Genomic DNA, 20,133 nt, shown 5'->3' with positions numbered 1-20,133 from the left:
GTAAAGGCTGGCTCACAGGATAGGCCCATGTTCAATTTTAGAAGGTGCTAATTTCCACTCCAAACAGAGAGGAATAAGAGTTCTCATTGCTTCCTATATGTGCGAATAGATGGCACTGATGGTCTTTGAATTTTAACCCTTCTGGTGTATTTGGACTGGGATTTCCTCCGTAGTTTTATTCCATTATGGGATTGAGTTTTCTTACACATACTTATCAGCCATATGGATATTGTCTTTTGAGAAGTGTCTATTCAAGTTTCTTGGACATTCTTCTGTTGGTTCCTCTGTCTTTTTCATATCAATTAGTAGTCATCCTTTTAAAAATCTGGCTATGAATTCCATTTGTTCTGCGGCCTTTTTTCCTTCCTCTCTAGCTTTTATTTATTTTTTTGGATTAATTATTTTTGATTATGTCATTCTTCTCTCTGCTGGTTTATTTTCCTACTATTTGGTGTTAAAACTAGGGGTTATAATATGCATCCTTGACTCATTATAGTATAATACAAAATGAGTACTTTTCCCACTCATTGGATAACTTAAGTGGGTTAAAACTGTAAAGCAAGATGACATTTTAAGTGTTGATGATGTAAAGAACATACTTCTTAAATATTGGGAGGTAGAAGAGGTAAAAAGAAATGGGAAGAAATGACCATATGTTAATTTATTCATATTTCATAACAGATCATTTGTAAGTACAGTTTACAGGCAATAAAACAAGAAATAGAGATTATGATATGTTCTTTTTCAATTATAAAGGTAACCATTGAAAGAATAGAATGCACATTTGTCTCATTTTCTGCTTTCTATAATCTAAGCTGCTTTGTATGTGTAAAGAATTCTCCACCTTATCAGTCCTAACGGGTAGGAAAGAGCTCCCAACTATAAAGAATGGAAATAAATATTCCCTTTCCCCCTTGAAACTTGGGTACAGGCCCATGATTTAGGCTATGTCAGCAGATGCTCCCTTGCTGTGCTTTAATTCAAGAGCTAATGACCCAAGAAAAAAAGGCAGGTAAGCTCTTCTCTAGTTCTCTCTCTCTCTGAAGACTGGGTGGGAATGGGGTAAATAGCAATGGTAGCAATGATTTCCTTAGTAGAATTAATGCTTAGGTATTTGGGACATTTTTATTAGCCACTTAACCCCGAACCTCATTTCCCTGTGTCATTAATGAATATATGCTTTACCCAATATTCTTTTTTATTTAGAGCAAAGGTATTTGTTACATTACTAAATAAAAGTTTGGTGAACACTTTTTTAAATCTTTCAGATTACATCTATGATGAAAACTGAAATATTTAAGTTATATAAGAAACATAGGCCAATTGAAATCAATAAGAAATGTTGAAAACATAACAACAAGCAGACACCCAGCTGAAGGTTTAAAAAAACACAACCAAAAGAAAGAAATAATCTCAGCTTATTACCAGATGAGAAACAGTAAGCATTAAAAGTATATTTTATAATGGTAAATTATAATATATCTTGCAGGTATATTGAGCATAGATCTTTATGTACCAAATTATGAAATACCACAATACTGAAGCAAAATCTGCAAGATATAATTAAAAGGAGAAGTAACAAACAAACAAAAAGCAATGACTATATATAAATAATGCAATAAAGTAGCACAGAAAATATATCTTGAATATATATATTCAATATATTTGCCTTGTAAATGATTTTTTAATTATTATGTTCAATTAGCCATATATGTACATCATCAGTTTTTTTTTTAAAGATTTTATTTATTTATTTGACAGAGATAGAGACAGCCAGCGAGAGAGGGAACACAAGCAGGGGGAGTGGGAGAGGAAGAAGCAGGCTCTCAGCAGAGGAGCCTGATGTGGGGCTCGATCCCATAACGCGGGGACCACGCCCTGAGCTGAAGGCAGATGCTTAACCGCTGTGCCACCCAGGCGCCCCTCATCATCAGTTTTTGATGTAGTGTTCAGCGATTCATTACTTTCGTATAACACCCAGTGCTCACTCCGGGAACCAAACTGAGGGTTGTTCAAATATATTTTGAACCAGTAATTTTAAAAATTGATCTTTATCTTAGATTACTAAAAAGTGAGAATAGTGGGCCTCAAATTCCAAAATATTAAGAAAATAAAAACGGCAACCCTAGAATTTGGCTAAAGCTGTGTACAGAGACAAATTTATATTTGTACACGTACAGTACTAAATACAAAAGTGAAAAAAGTAAATGAACTCTGAAAGCGAATTTCAAACTGAACAAGACAAAGGCAAAAATTGACATAAGGAAAGAAGAGAGATTTAATAAAGCCAATGAGAAAGTAATAAAGTAGAAAATTTTAAAAATGATAAATCAAGCCCAGAGCTGGTTCTATATTTAGAACTAGATTAACCTGGACAAATCTGATTTGGAAAAGAATATATTCAGCAATATGTAAAAAAAGTAACTAAACATAGATACATATATGGACAGAACATACACATATTAACAGATACATGTGTATCACACACATATTATTAAAACTGACCCAAGAAGAGATAGAGATCTCAATCCTGGCCACATAGTAGAATTATGGGAGTGGAAAGGGGGTTGGCTTTAAAACGAGACTAATCTAAGAAAGTTGTCAAAGAGCTTCATCCTAGAAAACACCAGGCTTAATGGTATAAATTCTTATCCCTTTATCAAATAAAAGATTATGTGGACACTATTTTAAATATTCCAGAGAAAAATGAAAAACACATTCAAAATCATTTTTGTAAGACCAGCATAACAATAAAACCAAATCTTAGGAAGGAAAAGAAAAGCATGGCTCAATCCCACATCCTACAAGAGAGACTTACGTAGAGCATCATAAGAAAAATATGCTACAGTAAGTAAGGTTTGCACCAAGATACAAGGATAGATCATTAAAAGAAAATCTATTAAAATCACCAACCATATTATAAGGTCAAGAAAGTAAATATCTCAGCAGACAACAAAGCAGCACTTTAATAAGAGCCGATGTCCATTCATGATTTAAAATAAAATCGATCCTGGGGCGCCTGGGTGGCTCAGTCCTTAAGCGTCTGTCTTCGGCTCAGGGTGTGATCCCAGGGTCCGGGGATCGAGCTCCACGTCGGGCTCCTTGCTCAGCGGGAAGCCTGCTTCTTCCTCTCCCACTCCCCCTGCTTGTGTTCCCTCTCTCACTGGCTGTCTCTCTCTCTCTGTCAAAGAAATAAATAAAATCTTAAAAAAAATAAAAAAATAAAATCGGTCCTTTTTATAAAAAAAAAAAAAAACAGAAGTAGGTGAATACTTCCCCAATGTATTAAAAATATTACATATACTAAACCAAAGCCAGCCTTATGTTCAGTTGTGAGAAACCAGAAATGTTTCCATTAAAGACAGAAAGAAGATTAGGATGTCATCTGTCACTATCATAAACAGTGGGACTGTAATTTGAACACAGGCTTGTTCTGTCTGATATGGATGGTGACTTCCAAGAACAATCCAGTCAATAAATTAATCCATTCTTCAAATGATATTATTGTGTGAAAAAGTGGTCTTCAAACCAGCATCATACATTTTTGGTAACGCGAACTATCAAAACTTAGATTTGCATTTTTATCCCCTATTGACATTTTGATATGCATAGAAAAAAGTCTGTAAAAGCACACACAATGCTGTCACCATGATGTACTGGGAGGGGAGCGCTGTGAGGAGACATTGATTTTTCTATTTTTTATGGCTTATAAAGCGTTTATATAGTGTTTGAGGTCCCCCCACTTCCTGCTCCCAAAGGGCATGTATGACTTTCATAATCAGTAAAAATAACAAATAAATGTCCAATATAGACAAAAAAATTAAATGTCACATAGAAATTAATGGCAATTATTATTTATGAAAATATTTCTATGGCACAAGTAGAAGCATGATTTCCCTGCCAATAAAGCCAGTAAAAATAACCTAAGGGAGCAGTTCTAACACTATTTAAAAATTCAAATAGTAACTACTTCTTCTGGGGACTCTCGTTGAAGAAAATACTACTTTCATAGAAATCTGCATTCTCTGTTAGTGACAAATGTTCTGAAGATTATTTAAGCATGCTTCTCCCGGGAGAAAACCCAAAGTGAAATGCTGTGGTGAATCTGATGTAGATTATTTGAATTCGTTGCCAATATTGGAGAATTGAGAGACTCCACATTGAAAAAATAAAAAAAGCAAACAGATCTTGAAACCTGGAGTTTCAGGGAGGGCTGAGCCCACAGCGGTGTCTGGGAGCCTTGGATGCTGGCGGAGAGCTGCCAGACTGCTTTACAGGAGATCTGCAACCCCTGAGGTCCTCAGACCTCTCTGCATGGAGCAACCCCCTGGGGAATGGGTTTTGCCACACCCCTGTGCAGTACAAATCCTTCAAGACCTCACAAAACCTTTCGAACCTGCTTCGGGCCTTCACCTTAAGTCACTAATGATGGATTAAGATGTATTGTGTGCCCTTCTATCCATGGAGAGTTTTCGTTTTGCAAGAAAACACAGCGATAAAGAGTTTCTGTCCACATCCCAGGTATTACGTAATTAAGGATATACTGTTTTATCTGAAACAACACAAATCACTCTGTGTATGCAGTCTTTGAAACATTCACTTCTAGCATCCTAGGAAGGTAAAGCTTGCTTCTAAATCAATTAGGGGTATGAGTTTCTTCTTCTTCTTCTTCTTCTTCTTCTTCTTCTTCTTCTTCTTCTTGTACTTGATCACATTCTTTTATTTAAATTCAATTAGCCGACACATAGTACATCATTAGTTCCAGATGTAGTGTTCAACCATTCATCAGTTGCATATAACGCCCAGTGCTCATCAACTGAAAGGATTTGCAGCCTTCAGTGAAATCAGAACTCCGTGCAATGCTGCCACCTCGTGGCCACTCCCATGAATCACGCCCCCCCAAAGTCATTTCCTGAGGTCGTATTGCCATCTGCTGGGCCATCCCAAGACTACATGACACATAACAAAAGCTCAGAGGGCCAGAACGTGAATGAACTGCTGGAATACCCATCAAATCATGGAGATGTGAGTGCTAACAGTGGCTAATTGTCTGTGGATAGTTGCAACATTGCCAGTTCAATGTCTGTGATGTCATCGACTCTTGGTGCTGGAAACAAAAGATTTTTAACTGGAGGAAGATGAGAACCAGGTGTCTTCTAGAGTCAGAGAAGAACATTCATGCATCTAAGATGGTTGGGATTAGTGACCCCCAAATGTCTTCTGTGGCTGCTTTAGAATCAACGGGGGAGCCTGTTAGAAATCTGTGTCTTGGGTTCTAACTCAGAAATACCAGGAATCGGTATTTTTTAGTTCTCCCAGTGACTTGGGGAGCCCGTGATCCACTAACTGGGTGGACAGGCCAACCAGTGGCACCAGATTGCATTTATTTGCCCAGTCAAATTTTATTGAGATATGGTGTACTGAGCTAGGTTTGATTTCAAAGGAAGGAGCCCTCCCTGCGTCAGCATGTGCAATGTTAAACGAGGAACTTCATGCATGCATGTAAAGCAAGGAAGGCAATTTAGCGGTGCCTGGGGGGCTCAGTCGGTGAAGCGTCCGAGTCTTGATTTCAGCTCAGGTCATGATCTCAGGATCATGAGATCGAGTCACGTGGGGCTCTGCGCTCGTCATGGCATCTGCTTGGGATTCTCTCTCTTCCTCTCCCTCTATCCCTCCTGCTCATGTGTGCTCACGCCCTCTCTCTCTCTCTCAAATAAATAAATATTTTTAAAAAATAAGACAACTTAGTTCCTTCAAGAAAGTCTGAAATATAGCAGAAAGAAAGAAGAGGGATGATCGTAAGTTTTCTCCATTGAAAACAGAGGAACTCTGCAGGCAAGTATATAAAGACCCGGGTATTTGCCAGCAGACCTGTGGGAATGAAGAGTAAATACCATTCTGGAGAAAGTAAATTAATGCACAAAATTCCAGAGCTTTGCAGGAGCACATTATCTCTAAGAATCTCTAAGACTACCTTATTCCTGAACTATAACATTTTGGGCAAGGGAACAATAATTAAAACTGCCCAAGGGGGCAAGAATCACATCAAAAGGCTTGTAGACCCTGCCAAAGAACAGACATTTCATCCACATAGGTGAGCTATAGGGAGCCACAGGGCATTTGCACAGTGAGGGATAGGATCCATCTTGTGTTTGCAAAGAGTACTTAGGAAGAGGGTAAAGGTGGCTTATTGAAGCCACTACAGAAGAAAGAGATGGGCAAAACACCTATTAATAGAGGTCATCCTGCAGATGAGGACCTCACAGTGGGGCTGGAAGAAGGGGAGGAAGCGAAGACATTCTCAAGCTGAACAAGCAGGAGCATGAGTTGATGTGGAACGTAAGGTGGGGGAAAGAAACTAAAATAATCCCCAGACATGCGTTTTCCTCCAGCTGAGCACCGGGGTAGACAGAGGTATCATTCCCCAGAGAACAGCAAGGGAAGTGACGTGATGCAAAGTTCAGATAGAAATATGGTGGATTTTTTAATTTAAGGATTTTTATTTGTTTATTTTTGTGAGAAAGAGAAAGAGTCCACACAGAGGGAGAGGGAGAAGCACACTCCCTGCTGAGCAAGGAGCCCGACGCGGAGCTCAATCCCAGGACTGTGGGATCATGACCTGAGCCAAAGGCAGACGCTTCACTTACTGAGCCACCAGGGACCCAGAAATATGGTTTTGAGCCACTCACATGGCAACATTGCAGAGCCAATGTTACACAGCAAAGGGAATTCCGGGAGTTTAGCCAAAGCCCCCATTGGTGGCAGAATGAATAAGATGCCGGGAATTGGGTACTGATCGAAGACTTCCGTGTTACCAAATCCAATGGTTGCTATTTAGATTTCAAGCCCTCACCCCTGCATTTGACCCTGTGTGTACTTCTGTCCTTCATGGAAAAGAGCAGGAAAGCTCAGGAGGGCAAGGGAGGCCAAGTGAGAAGAGGTGAAGAGTATAGCCAACACAGAGTGGTTTACAGAGAGGGCACACAGCGAAAGCATCCATGGCTTGAATGATTGTTTTGCACCGGGCGGGGGGGGGGGGTTAGAAGTGAAAGTCTGAAGGTAGCCACTGAAGAGAAGCTGAAAAGGAAAAAGCCAGGGGTCATGAGTTTTTTAGGGTTTCAATCTGCACCATCATGATTGGTACTCTAGTGCTCAGAAACCCAGGGATTTTTCTAGAAGGGGGGGCTGTTAATAAAATGGGTACTGAGCAATTACAAGAACCCTACCCAGCAGTATCGTCTTGGTCCTCATGCAGCGATGAAAAGTCTCCATGGCCTTTGGCTCTGTTTTGCCACCTGCAAGGTAAGAGTCTGGCGTCATATGCGCTCTTGTCCCCCCGTCAGCTCTTGTAGAATCTCTACTTCTAATTGCTCAAAGTCTCACAGGCAGTCAGTATCACCCTGGCTGTCTTCCCTCTCCTGAAATAATAACAGCTCTATGCCAGACACAGATCATCCCCGTTCATGTGAGGACTCTTGAGGTAGGCATTACTATGATGCCATTTTGTACCGGGGGGAACCAAAGCTCAGAGAGGTTAAGGAAATTGCCCAAGTGTATGTAGCTAGTAAGTGGCAGAGCAAGGTTTGAACCCCATGGTCTGACTTCAGAGGATAGATTCTCCATTCTTGGTCTACACTATTTCCCTCTGAAGATGAATGAAGAAACCAAAGGAAATACTTGGAAGGTCCTTTAAGAATTTGAGAGTTTCAGGGGCACCTGGGTGGCTTAGTGGGTTAAGCGTCCGACTCTTGGTTTCGGCTCAGGTCGTGATCTCAGGGTTGTGACATCAAGCCCCACGTGGGGCTCTGCGCTCAGCGTGGAGTCTGCTTGAGGTTCTCTCTTGCCCTCTCCCTCTGCCCCTCCCCCTCCCCAAATGGATAAATAAATCTTCTAAAAAAATAAGATTTGAGAATTGCAGCCAGAGTTTTCTTCCACTCAATCTTTCACCTCATATCTTGCTCTCAAAGCAGATCCAAGCTGAAATTCCCAAATCTCTTAACAATTGAGCCAGAGGAATTCAGTGAATGACTTGGTTCTTTCCCTAAATCGACACAAACCTCCCCAGATCCATCATCGTAACTGCCATCCTATGGCTGGAAATATGATAAGGCGTTCACACCTGACTCCGCCACTGGTTAAAATCATTTCTGTTACATCTACTTCTTCGGCAAGTTCCTTCATGAAGCAGTTGAGTTATATGTTTCTTAGTTTCTAGTAGCTTCTGCTTTTCCTCTTCTCCCCAGATTACACAGCTTTGAGGAGTGACCAAGGAAAGATACAGGCTCTCAGAAAAGCCCCTGGACAACATTCAGGATAAAGCCAGGTAGCCCTCCAGCAAAAGGCTTCCCCACTCCTCCAGAACATAATACATCATGGACCGAACAACCATTGTACCTACCCAAGCAGTCTTGCTCTCTGCAAATGGAACATCAGAGCCCAACTGTTCCTTCTGTCTGGACACGTTCCCTCTCCATCTTTGCCTGTAGAAACTGCTGTATCGTTTTAGGGCCATCTCAAATGGCAGCTTCTCCATTAAGGCTTTGCAGACTCAGAACCAATTGAATCTTCTCCTCTGTTGAGCCCCGATATCACTTACTTGTAAACATCCATTATGATGCTTATCGCTATTTGTGTCTGTGTCTTCCTTCTATTTATGAACAGGGTTTCATTTTCACAGAAGCACAAGGCAGGGCTGGGACATTATCAGCCTGCAGGCTGGCTGCCAAGTCGCCTTCCACTCCCACACACTCCGCCAGAGCAGCATGGCCTGGAATCTGGTCCTCAGCTCCACAGGCTTAGGAACTCATCTTCTTTCTCTCTTTCTCTCTTTCTCTCTCTCTTTCTTTCTTTCTTTCTTTCTTTCTGATTTTATATTTATTTATTTGAGAGAGAGAGCATGAGAAGGGGGAAGGGCAGAAGGAGAGGGAGAAGCAGACTCCCCATTGAGCAGGAACCTCCCGACTCGAGGCTCGATCCCAGGACCCTGAGATCATGACCTGAGCCCAAGGCAGACACTTAATAGACTGAGCCACCCAGACGACCCGGAACTCAATTTTCTAAGTACTCTGGGATATATATTCCTTAGAGAGACTTTCTTATATTAACTAATATCACCAAGTTTTAAAAAGTGCACAAAATGGTGTTATTACTTTACAATAAATAGTATGCTGGCATGCTCAGATATCGGTATGGTGAGCATTGTTCGTGAATCGAGGGGAGGGACGGGAGGCATTCATTTATTGAACAAAAATAATTGCTAGCATCCGGCTATGCTGCTCCAATTCATCTACTACCACTATAGGGCTTTATGTGTCCGAGGCAGAGAGCCTTCTATGCGCAGAGTTAGGGAATCCGTGTCACTGATCGTTTATATCTGTGCTGGCCGTGTTTCTTCTGCCCAAACGTTCTTTCCCTAAAAGGGATGATGCAATTAATTAGGGCTTCATTTTCTCTATTGTCATCTGGCCCCTTTACCACCCTATCATGCTGAGACAGTGCCAACTGTTCTCAATCACATCAGCCCCGTGATAATTAGTCATCTCTTGATTTCCTCCCTTAGCTGGTTTGAATCCCACCCATTACGTGAAGATTTTACGAGTGTGAGTCTCAGAAGAGGCTCTAGGGTGGAGTCTATTCAAGTTTTCCTAAGAGCGCGCCGTCCCTTGCTTCTTTTCAGGCTTATAACACAGTGCCTGGCTTAGGGTACATTCTCAATACATTTGCGTTCACCCGAGCTTGCCTCTTCAGCTGTCTATTTCACTCGCGAGGCAACGTTAGCAGAAACTGCGTGAATTTGGAGAATGCCCGTGTTACTGCTACATAGGCAATATGCTAAATCGTAAGCTCAATGTGTCAGTTAGTTTGTTTTCTCTAAAAATAATGACGAATGCCAACATTTTCAAACAAGGGAAGAAATCGCAGTGATGGTACTTTGGTAAGTTACATCGTTATCAAATCAGTAATCGTAGGACAGTGGTTCTCACAGTGTGGTCTCTGGAACAGTGTGTTGATGCCACGTGGAAACCTGTAACAAATGCAAAACCTCCTGTCCCTCTTCAGACCTATTGAATCAGAAAGCCTGGGTGCAGGGCTCAGCCATCTGTGTTTTAATAAGCTCTCCGGTGATGTGGATGCTCGCTCACGCTGGAAAGCCACTACCCTGGTTTGGCTCGCACATGATTTCACTGGCTCTCACCCCTGGATAATTGTGCACCTTAAATCCCATGCAGCCTGAGACTAATAATGCAGTAGATGATAAGACAGGGCAGCCCCTGGGATATGCCCGTCGGCTGGCACATAGTTCCTATAATGCTGTAGTGTAGACCTGGGTCCCATTAAATCACAACATTTGGTCGACACATATATGAAGACAGCCCTGGGCCGCCTGGGTGGCTCCATCTGTTAAGCCTCAGACTCTTGGTTTTGGCTAGTGTCGTGATTTCAGGGGCATGAGATCGGAGTCTTGAGATTGAGTCCCACTTCAAGCTCTGTGCTCAGCAGGGAGTCTGCTGGAGATCCTCTCTCTGGTCCCCTCTCCCCCTCCCCCCATGCTAAAATAAATAAATAAATCTTTTTTTATAAAAAAAAAAATAGAACATTGCCAGCAACTCAGATCCTCCTTGGGCTCCCTTCTTATTACCACCCACCACTCAAAGGTTAAGGCCATTCTAACACCTAACAGCAGAGATTCAATGTCAATGTTTTAAAATTTATATCATTGAAATCGTAGAACACACACTCTTCAATGTCTGGCTTTTATCTCTCAATGTTTTGGGTATGAGACTCATCCTTACTATTGTATATAGTTCTGCTTGTTCATACTCTTGGTTACATAATGCCCTCTTGTGTGATTTATATTCTATTCCTGGTGAATGTTTGCCTTTCTTTTTACTGAGGTTTAATTTACAGTCAATAAAATGTACCGATGTTAAGTGTGCAGTTCAACAGTTTATGAAAAATATATATACTCATGTGAACACCAACTTTATCTAAATACAGAACATTTCATCACACCAAAAACACTTTCTTTTTCCCCTTCGCCTGTATTCCCTTGTGGTACCCCCATGCCCAGTTGCACATCGATCCACTTCTGTTACAATCGCTGGGTCTTTTCCAGAGTTTCATGTGAATGGAAATATAGAGTATGTAATCTTTTTTGTCTGATTTCTCTGGCTTAGCATAACATTTTTTAAGTCCATCTATGTTGTTGCATGTTGCCGTATGTATGTTGTTGTATGTATGTGTCAGTACTCTGTGCTATTTTATGGTCAAAGCACACTCCAATGCATATACCACACTTTTTTATCTATTCACTTCCTGTTGGACATCCTTGATATTCCAGCTTTGGGCTATTTTGAATAAGGCTGCTATGAAAAACCATATACAAGTCTTTATGTGGACACCCGTTTTTATTTTCTGGGTGAAGAAATAAGTGTGAGATGCCTGTGTCCTATGTTTTATCTACATCTAACTTTATAAGAAGAATGTGTCAAAATGATTTCCAAATGGATTGCGCCATTTTGCACTCCCAGCAGCAGTAAATAAGAGTTTTAACTGCTTCAACATCTTCACCAGCAACGTTTGGCAAGGCTTTGCTTTGTTTCATTTTTAATTTTGCCATTCTAGTTGGTGCATAGTTGTATATCATTGTGGTTTAGTTCATGCTGGAGTGTTCTATATAAGTCAAGTTATTCAAGTCTTCCTTATCTTCATTGAATTTGTCTCCTTATGGTATACATTACTGGGAAAGGAGCTAAAATCTCTACCTATAGTTCTAGACAATGTCTGCTTCTCCTTCCAGTGTATAAGGCTTTTTTTTTTTTCACATATTTTGAAGCACTTTATTAGATACTTACAGATTTATTATGCTCTCTTGATATTTTGGCTTCTTTATCATTATATAATGTTTTTCTTTATTCCTGGTCATAATCTCTTCCAGAAGCCTTCATCTGAATTTATATAGTCACTTCACCTTTTTTAAAAAATTCCATTCGCTTTCATTTTACTTTAATTCAGCAGGGATTCAACAAATATTAGTTGAGTCTCTGCGCACCAGACACTATTGTAGGCATGGGGACAACATTAGTGAGCAAAACAAAGACTTTTGGCCTTACGGAACTTATATCCTATGAGGAGAGACAAACAATAAACAATCATCATAATAAACGAGCAAATAGTACATTAGAATGGTGATTAGGCCTATGGAAAATAACCATAGAGTAGGGTAAATGAATTGAGAATATAGCTGTAGAGAGGGGAAGATGGTGGTTAGGTTTCCACTTTTTAACAAAGGGATGTCCAGAGTCGTCCTCACTGAGATGAAATTTGGAGAAGATTTCAAAGGAGTGAGATGGTTGGCCATGGGGATTTTCATGATGAGCCTTCTAGGCAGGATATAAGTTCCATACGGCCAATGAGTACAAAGACCCTAACGCAGGAACCCACAACTTTCTTTTTGATTAGTGTTTGCATGCTGCATTCCTTGACTTCTAACATATGTCTATCTCAACATGTAAAGCATATTTATTTTAGAGAGTACATAGTTAAATCATGCTTATTAATCCAGTCTGACAATATCTTCCTTTTATTTGGGGTGTTCAAGACATTTCCATTTAATGCAATTATTAAGTGGTTGGGCTCAATCTGCCATCTTGCTATCTGCTTAAATTTCTTACAGCTGTTCTTTGTTACCTTTCTATTTATTTATGCATTCTTTTGAGTTAATTTACTATTTGTCATGTCTGCTTTTTACCTTCATTATTGGTTCATTAGTAATCCCTCATTGTGATTATCTAAAGTTTAAAATTTGCATCTTTATCTTATAATCTATCTTCTAAGAATAGTATACAACATATTTTATAATGTAAGAACTTACATGAAGATATTTCCATTTCCTCTCATCCTTTGTGCTATTGTTGTCATGCATTTTACTTTTGCATATATTAAAATGAAAGATATATTGTTATTATTTTAGTTTCAGACAATCACTCATTTATTAGAGATATGCTGTTGGCCCAGCACCATTTGTCGACAAGATCATCCTTACCACCCTGGGAAATGCATAGGTGTGGTGCTGCAGGAGGAGGCACAAAGCGTGTGTGTCTATGTATCACAGATTCAGGTCCACCAGAGACCATCCACTTGGAGAAGAGACATTAAATGTCTTGGTTGACAGGATGATTTATTCAATAGCTATAAACCAGCCTCTATCCTCAGCTGCTCTAATGGGCACATAGTGGGGCCATGAATTGAGTAGCCATAATGACAGAGTGAGATTATGCATGAGCCCAGAGGTATGGGTCTCATCTTACCAAGATTGATTTAGCTATTGTTGAATGTTTGGCCTGGTAGAAGCAGCAACAAACATTTAGCTCTCAATGTAGCTCCATCTCTTAAAGAGACCACCCATCTTCTTAACGGCAAGATGATTACATCAGTCTCTTTACAACCTGAAAACAAGAATTTTCCTGATTAGAACTGTCTTGTACATTGGATATGGGCTCACTTTTCTTGTCCATATGTCTCACTGTCCAGAGGTTCACAGACTATTTCTTTAACTACCACCATGGGATCATGCAATGACATTGTCTCAGACCAAGCAGCCCACTTTATTGCACAGAGACTTATGATGGACACATAACCACAGGATCCACTGGTAATATTATATTACACACCATTCAGAAGCTGTTAGCCTGAATATTGGCAGATAACGTGTAGCAAGTTTATGGTACTGCCCATCATCAACAACTTAAACCAATGACTGTTGTATGGTAATTGTTTTTCCTTCCCAACAATTTTAGGTTCTTCTACAGATCTGGGAGACCTGTCTCCCGGAGAAGGTATGATTTCACAGTAAGGATTCCACTAATATAGGGCTACAAATACCACGTGGTCGTATTGGGCTTCTCACACAGGGAGACTAGGCAAAGAAATAAGTTACTCTACTGGTGGGGTAATATCCTAATCATCATGAAAAATGGGATTGCTTCTACATAATATAGGAAGAGAGGAATGCAAGAGAGGAGCCCAAGAGATCTTGGGGCTTCCATAACCAAGTTTGACTACAAAAAAGCAGTTATCGTAACTGCACTTGATAAATGCACAGAGCTGGGGTCTAAAGCCCCTGAAGGATAAGGGGGTCACCTCACCACAAGCCATCTAGACCAGCAGAAGTGGTAATAGTGAGTAGAATCTGGAAGAGTTAGTAGAGGACTGTAAGTTACGATTCTCTGATCAACTAAGGCAGTGGGGGCTCTAGCTCATCCTGCGAACTCCTGAATTTGGAATCAATGCAAGGTTGATCTTTTCTCACCATTCCTATTTTTTGCTTTCTTTTGGATTAAATGAATATTTTTAATGATTCAGTTTTCTCTCCTTTTTTGGCTATATTAGCTATGACTCTTTGTTATTTTAGTGGTTGTTTTATCATTTATAGTATATTTAAAGTATTTTTGATAAGTTTATTTTTTAAATAATCTCTACCCCTAACATGGGGCTCAAACTCATGACCCTGAGATCAAGAGTTGATTGCTCTACAGATGAGCCAGCCAAGTACTCCTATCATATACGTTTTTATTTAATCAGTCTCATGTCAAATGATATTATATGCATTCATGTATAACGTAAGAAACGAACAGCAGTATACTTTCTTTTCCCCATTGTTAGCCTTTTCGGTATTGTTTGTATACATTGTAAATCTACATATCTTATAACTTCCCTACTACACTGTTTAAGCAGTCTACTACCTTTCAGAAAATGAAATAGTTTTTAAAACCTTATGCATTTACCCTGATGTCTTCGTCAATTTGGGCTGAAATAACCAAGTACCACAGACTGGGTGACTTACAAACAATAGAAATGTATTTCTCACAGTCTGGAGGCTGGAAGTCTGAGATCAGGGTACCAGCATGGTTGGGTTTGGGTAAGAACACTCTTCTGGGTTGCAGATAGCTGAATTCTCTTTTATCTTCACATGGCAGAAAAAGAGCAAGCTATCCCCTGGCCTATTTTTATAAGGACACTAAACCCATTGATAAGGGTTTCATCCTCCTGACTTAATCACCACCCAAAGGTCCCACCTCCACATATCATCACATTGGGGATTAGATATCAACATATGAATCTTAGGGGGGACACATTCAATCCATATCATTCAGGCAACATTTCTGATTTTCTTTCTTTTTATAGATTGCTAGTTCTCTCATATTTTCCCTTCTGCCTAAAGAAAGTCCTTTAACATTTCTTATAGTGCAGGTATTCTTATGAGGAAAGGCTAAAGATTTGTGACAGGATGATATGTGAGCTATTAAGAGCACTGATTAATCACAATCGTTAACAATTACCAAACACTTACTATGCATTAGTTGCTCTTGGTTAAAAGCCTTGTGTATAAGAATGGACTGGAAGGGAGAGGGGTGGGGGGATGGAGTAACTGGGTGATGGACACTGGGGAGGGTATATGTTGTAATGAGCACTGGGTATTATATAAGCCTGATGAATCACTGAAACAAATAATACATTATATGTTAATTAATTGAATTTAAATTAATTAATTAGTTAATTAATTAATTTAAAAAATAAGACTCAATCCTCAAAGCCCTCCTAGGAAATAGGAAGCATTATCCTTCTTATTTTACAGATGGGGAAACTGAGGCACTGGAAAATTAGATAAATTACCATTGATAGAATGCAGAACTAAGATTGAACAGAGTTCTTTGAGATCCATACATCATCCTCTCAACCACTATCTTATGTCCGTTTAAACCCGGAACGCCCAGAATGTGTGCTCCTTTCTTCTGTGCAGAAATTAGGCCCCCATTTTCTTGTGCAGTGACTAGCACATGGAGAGTCTCAGCTTCTGGGGTAACAGGTCAAGAATTCAAGAATGAGGTACAGATTTGAAGGTCCACCTGTTGTGGTAGAACTGGGTTGTCATTGCCTGGCTTCCATTCTTTCTTCATGTAAAGAGAGCTTGGGGCTGGGGGTGGGCACGCGGTGAGGGGAACAAAGGAGCAGGTGGAAGAGGGATGTAGGGAGAGTAAGCTTACACTGCAGTTTGCTCTCACCCCCTGACAGCTCAGGGACGAGAGAGAAATAAAGAAGACCCTCTGGGAACTTAACATGTGTTAACACTGAGAGAGACAGACACGCTGTGTCCCAGACGGAGTAGAAGAACAGAAGGCTCTGAGACACTAGGGGGACCCCTGGGAATGTGGGGAGTAACTAAAGTGGCAGGTGGGACGTAACATATAGGCAGTAGCATGGATCCTAGAAGGCTCACCCCTCAACACCCAATAGATGTCTTTCAGATCTCTTGGCTCACAATGTATTCCAAGAACATCTTTCCATGAAACTTCCGGAGTGGCAGCAAGGAGCTAGCCTGCTTGTTTGTGAGACATGCTGGCGACAAGAACAGAGTGTTTCTCTCTTCCCTGCCTGCTGCCATGACTCCAATTAGGAGTCAGCAGGAGAACAGAGGAAAAGCTTCTGAAGAAATCTGTGATTAATGTGATAATCCTGAATTAACCCCAAATCACTACCTGTAATAGAGAATATTTGGAAGGTGACCAAAGAAGCTATCCAAACCACCACAGTGACCCCAAGTAGCCCTATTCACAGTGTCCCTCTTACGGTATTAATACCTCTTGCTTCTCCCCCACCTTTCCTCCCGTAAGGCTCCTTGTGTTCTTTTAACTCTTTAAAACCAGTTGCTGAACTCAGATAATTTCAGCTATATTTACTACTGAATTAGGAAAGAATTCGGTAAGGTCCCTCTTTGGTGCTACATTCTTGGAGTCTGAGAGATTTTTAAAAAGCGCTTGTGTGTGTGTTTGTATGTGTATGTGGGAGTCGGGGGGGGTCATAAAATCTATTGCTTTGACAACTTTCCTCTGACTATATGAACTATATGAAATATTTTTCAGCCTCGAAGCTAGGAAAAATAATATTATCTGGAAACCAACAAACTTTCTCGTAATAGTCAATAGTTTATATGAAATATTTGACATTAAATAATAAGAGATCCTCAATCAACAAAAATGGGGGGGGAATGTTCTAGAAATTCCTGGACGCTATCTTTCTTAGGGAATGTCTGTAACATATAATTACATTCTACAAGGTGCTGATAGTGTTTTGATTTGAATAGTTGATGGCTTAGGAAGGAGTCCACCAAACAATGCCACAGGCTATAAACCACAGTTCCTGAAAAACATCACTTGTAAGGAGAACTAATGAACCGTTTTGCTCAGTGTTCCATCCTGTTTCATGCCAACTCGCCGATCTTTGTAATCAGATATGATTCAGGTTAGTCTGACCTCCGCTGGAAACTTAGAAGGAAATTAATATGTCATGGATTGAGTTCTTAACAGTGACAGACTTACTAATAAAAGACTTCGACTATTATCTATTTTCTAAGCAGGACTTCCGACTTCTCAAGAACTCGGTTCAGAGAGTGATGATGAAATACATAGCAGCTTCCCCCAAAGGGAGGTGTCCTAATAATTCTGGAAACAATGTTTAGAATGACATGGAAGGGGATGAACGTGAAAGTATTGGGGTTTGGTGGGAAAAACATATACCCCCGATCAGTTTAAAGGCTGATGCTCATATGATGCAAAAGGGTCTGTTGTAGATACTGTGCAGGGAGATTTGTAAAAATAAAGAGTAGACTAGAAACATGCATGCAAGTGAAAAACACTGATATGTAGGAAACAGTGGTGTAAAAAGGAAAAGGTCATTATGGACATAGTCAGTTTCAAACCTTTTCCACTATGGACATTGGGTTCAAGAAGGTCAAGCATATAATAGTTCGTCTCTATTTCCCCTAAAACAAGAAGTCAAGCAGGCTCTCAAATAATCTGCAATGTCATCCGTGTGGTTTATTGGTGTTCCTGGAACAACATAAACTGGAACATTGCAAGTAGGAGAGATATATTACCAACAACATATCCATAACACCCAGGACTGCACAAAACCATGAATGCACATTTCCCATTGCCCTACGTTCCTCTTTTCCATATTTCCCACTGTCCTACTTTCCTTCCTTTTCCATATTTCCAAGTCTGGAAACTTCCTTGTTAGAAGTTCCCTGAGACCGAATGCATGCTTTTTCTGAGGCAGGTGATTATTAAAATATGCAAAGTAAAAAGGTAAGCACTAATCACTCCAACTAAGAACAAGATGGGGAGCATCGTGAGAACAATTAGAAATGAGTTTGAAAAAGGAAAATACTACCATGGTGAATGCTTTCTCCCCCAAATTATACCTCTTGATTCAACCCAGTGCTTGGTAGAATGATGGACAATTTTAAGCAGCTACACTGAAGCCTCTGTCTAAAAAAAAAAAAAAAAAAAAAAAAAGAAAAGAAAAGAAAAAGGAAAAAAAGAAAAAGAAAAAAATGTGTAGTGTAGCTTGTCTTTTTTTTTTTTAAGATTTTATTTATTTATTTGAGATAGAAAGAGCAAGAGAGAGAACATCAGCAGGGGGCAGAAAGAGAGGGAAAAGCAGGCTCCCCACTGAGCAGGGAGCCCAATGTGGGGCTTGATCCCAAGACCCTGGGATCATATCTGAGCCAAAGGCAGACACTTCACCGACTGAGCCACCCAGGGGCCTGCTTGTATTTAACTGAGGTGGGAACAGGGTGAAATCGCCTTCTAGTCTAATTGCCCAATTACAACTTCGCGTAAGCCCCAAATTTGACAAAGATCACCGTTTTGCAGTATCATAGGTTTTGTTAGCAGATGAGAAAAACGCCTTCCTCTGTAAATCTTAGGCAGGAAGCAGTGGTATATTCTCATTTTGTAACATTTACTTCCTCCTAGAATTGGTTAAGGACTATACTCAGCTTATGTACTAAATTCAGTGGGTAAAAATTCATCGATAGTCCATTACTACTGACAAACTGCGGGGTAGAGACTTCAGCAAATCCTCCCAGACCCCTGCTTGCTGGGTACTTTTCTCCCCTCCATCTTTTCAACTTCATCAAAAGTGATACATTATAAGCAGACATATTTATCTTCCAGCTAATCCCAAATGGTTGGAATAAAGAGCTTGACACCAATTTTAAGCTTTTCTTTTTTTCCTCCCCTAATCATTTATTGTGGAAGAAAAATAGCCCTACAAAAATGGATTTTTTACTGCATCCTCAATAAATCCTACGTGCATTTCTCTTATTCTCTGTCCACTGCAAACATGCCTCTATCAAGATTAATACTAAATTCAGCCCAAGGCTGAGCACCAGATTTGAGCAATGACAAATTCCTCACATTTCCCCGCAGATATTTTACTTTTTCTGCTAAGTTGTGAATTTCGAGCTTACCCTCGAAATAGACACAGTTGAAAAGCATTCCTATCCCTGGCTAGAAGTCATTATTTTTGAACCCTGACACACTGATACATCTCATCTTTTGATGTGTTATTTGATCTTTCATCCTGCTAATTTTTTGGACTTTCTAAAAATTTAGATCCTTCGTAGTTGAAGTCCAATCTAGTGTCTTGAGAGGAGAATGGAGAAGGATATAAATGTTTTAGGTCAGTTTTCTCCAGATTTTGGATTTTTACCCATAAAATGTATTTTTTAAAAATTGGAAGATGAAAATAAGACGCAAATTTAAATTGTGTCAAATACAGACGTGCACTCACATAAAAACCCTCTGCCAGCTACTATTTCTTTAATCTCAGGATAAAAATCTCAGAATAAAAGACAGTTTTAAAAAAATGAATAGTTCGCTTTATGTGAATTTTCTTCTCATTTTGTTGGCGACTTATCATATATACATCACTGTCCACAGCTTTGCTTTTGGGACAGTGGCAGCAGGCAAAATAAATTAATAATAATAATAATAATAATAATAATAATAATAATAAAGCGTCTATCCACACAGTTCTAAAACAGGGACCTGCTAACCTGGCCTATGATCCCAGCACTTTTATTGATAAGTAAATGACAATTCTACAGGATTGTCTTTTGGGTAAGGAGAATCATTTTCCCTTCAGAAGCTTACCAGTTCATTTATATTGAAAGATCGTCATAAAGATCAAATGGGTGGTGAAGCATGTAACCAATTAAAGGGACAGACTTACTAATCAGAAGACTATGAACCAGAAATTAGAGATGAAAACGGTTTTCAGCTAAAT

At 39.8% G+C, this 20,133-nt stretch overlaps 1 long non-coding RNA gene across 2 annotated transcripts; it reads right to left on the bottom strand.

The window, feature by feature from the left end:
• Positions 1 to 1,725: 1,725 nt before the first annotated feature.
• Positions 1,726 to 8,624, bottom strand: LOC123001672 (uncharacterized). Of its 2 annotated transcripts, none has more exons than XR_006410809.3 (3): positions 8,399 to 8,624; positions 7,227 to 7,295; positions 1,726 to 3,181 (listed from the first exon to the last, which is right to left on the bottom strand). It is a non-coding gene; the product is annotated as an uncharacterized LOC123001672 (long non-coding RNA). The 2 variants fall into 2 exon arrangements; XR_006410808.3 differs by lacking the exon at positions 1,726 to 3,181 and adding an exon at positions 4,700 to 5,107.
• Positions 8,625 to 20,133: the final 11,509 nt, after the last annotated feature.

The sequence above is a fragment of the Ursus arctos genome, unplaced genomic scaffold (genome assembly GCF_023065955.2).
Source record: "Ursus arctos isolate Adak ecotype North America unplaced genomic scaffold, UrsArc2.0 scaffold_28, whole genome shotgun sequence".
NCBI classification, from domain to species: Eukaryota; Metazoa; Chordata; class Mammalia; order Carnivora; family Ursidae; genus Ursus; species Ursus arctos.
This window is presented reverse-complemented; position numbering and strand designations above follow the sequence as displayed.